The 2,028-nt window shown below is 51.0% G+C and overlaps 1 protein-coding gene across 4 annotated transcripts in view; it reads right to left on the bottom strand.

Moving 5' to 3' along the window:
• Nucleotides 1–2,028, bottom strand: part of ATRNL1 (attractin like 1) — a 1,264,546-nt gene that overhangs the window by 1,056,889 nt on the left and 205,629 nt on the right. The window lies entirely within an intron of this gene.

Below are 2,028 nucleotides of genomic sequence, written 5' to 3'. Positions count from 1 at the left end.
CCTTGCTCTCCCCGCCCAGACCCAGCCTCCAGCACTTAAAAGAAAAAAAAAAGCCCCGTACTCACCGGCTCTGGCAACGGCAATTGGGACCTCTGGGCACTCGTGGCAGAGGCCCCCTGTGCAGCGCAGGGCAGTGGGGATCAACCCCCTGCCTGACACCCACCCAGCAGCTGCCCCATGGCACGGGTGCAGCTCAGCTTGGCAGGGCACTGAGCGCTGCCTGGAAGCTGGGACCGCTTGGGTTGAGCGGTGGCCAGCTTCAGCCAACTGCTGGAGCCGCCCCAGCTCCCAGACAGAGTGCAGTGCCCTGCCAAGCCATGCTGCACCTGCGTCATGGGGCAGCTGCCGCACAGGTGCCAGGCAGGGGGGTTATCCCTGCTGCACTCCGCTGCCCCATGTTATGTGGGGGAGCTCTGCCACGAGCATCAGAGGTCCTGATTGCCACTGCTGCAGCCAGCAAGTGCAGGGTTTTTTTTTAAGCTGGGGCTGGGCAGGGAACAGAGCCAGGCAAGGCAGCCATGGGGGCTTCTCCCACAGCTCCTCTGGCTGTGTCTGCCTCTGCCCCCAGCAGGGGGGGCCATGGGGGCTTTGCCCTGCTGCTGCTTGCCCAGCCGGCATGGGGGGGGGGGGCACAATGCAGGCACAGCTCACTCCAGATGGCAGCAGGGCATAGCCCCCGATCCAGCGCTGACACACCCGCATCAGCGCTGGGAGTGTGGGCTCTGCCCTACCACCACTGGTGGGCCAGCACAGGGGGTGTGGGATGCAGGTGTGGCAGGGCTGGGAGTGGGGGCTATGCCCTGCTACCGCTTGCCCCCTTCTGTCTGGAGCAAGCCACACCCGCATCTCGCCCCCCCACCCCAGCTAGGCAAGTGGCTGAAGGGCAGAGCTCCCACTCCCACTGCTGCCATGCCCACATCCTGCGCTGCCCCTGCCCCCCACCCCAAGTAACGTGCCTCCCTGCCCCAGCTGGGCAGCTTGTCCCAGTCCCAATCCCTCCCTCCCCCTACTCTCCCCCAACCCCAACAGACTTGCCAGCTGGAGGCAGCTGTCAGCTGCCTGTTTAGTCTATGGCCAAATCTCCAAATCAGCCAAATCTTTTCCAAATCAATTTGGATGCTTCGAATTGCTTCAGAGATTTTACTTGGTCTCCCAATTTGATTCTGATTAGGAGATTGTCCCCAAATCGGATCAGCTATTGAAGCTTCGCACAGCCCTAATGTAATCCCCAATAGACAGTTACAAACTAGGACTGGTGTTAAAAGTCCTTAAAACTACAAATGTTACTTTTACTGTATTGTTAAGAATTATTCATGGTTCAGAAAAATACCACAGGAAAGGAAGGAAGTGATTATTCAATTCAATTATTTTATATATTAGTCATATTAGTCAATAGCTATATTCTTAAAAATCACTCATAATGTAGATATAGTCATATAGCACAGTAATCAGTAAAAGAATATCTTGTAAGTGCTGGCTGCAAAATGCAATAGTAAGTCTCTTTGAACCCTCATCTTTGTTTCTATTTCAGAGAGAACAAGTTTGTTTACCATCAAACTACGAAATAATCCAGAGGCAAAAGCAAAGGCTGTTTTGAGGGGTATTTTTAAGTGAAGACACAATAGAAGTTGGGACCAATTTTCTTTCAGTGTAGAAACAGTGTAATGTTTAAAACTGACATGGTAAGGCATACAAACCATAACAGTTGTTAACTGTTGATATTATGAATGAGAAACAATACAATAACCTTAATAACTTGCAACTTCAAAACTATCACGCTTTTTAGGGTGACTACTGTTTCCTGTGCACCCTTTTCTTTCCTTGAATATCTCCAATGGGAAAAGATAATGGTGTCACAACCAGGGTATATAAAATTCTTAATAGAATTCCTGGCTTGACTTTCAATAGTCAAAACTTGATTATGATCATAGCCACACAGCCTAATCATAAATCTAATACAGAAAAATAAGCAAACTCCACCAAGAAAGAGAAAGGGGTACACACTTTTTCTTTAAGGGGGGGGGGGGG

The sequence above is a fragment of the Gavialis gangeticus genome, unplaced genomic scaffold, assembly GCF_001723915.1.
Source record: "Gavialis gangeticus isolate Ggan-Ray unplaced genomic scaffold, GavGan_comp1, whole genome shotgun sequence".
Classification (NCBI taxonomy): domain Eukaryota; kingdom Metazoa; phylum Chordata; order Crocodylia; family Gavialidae; genus Gavialis; species Gavialis gangeticus.
Note: the sequence above shows the minus strand (reverse complement) of the source record. Positions and strands in the feature narration are given on the sequence as shown.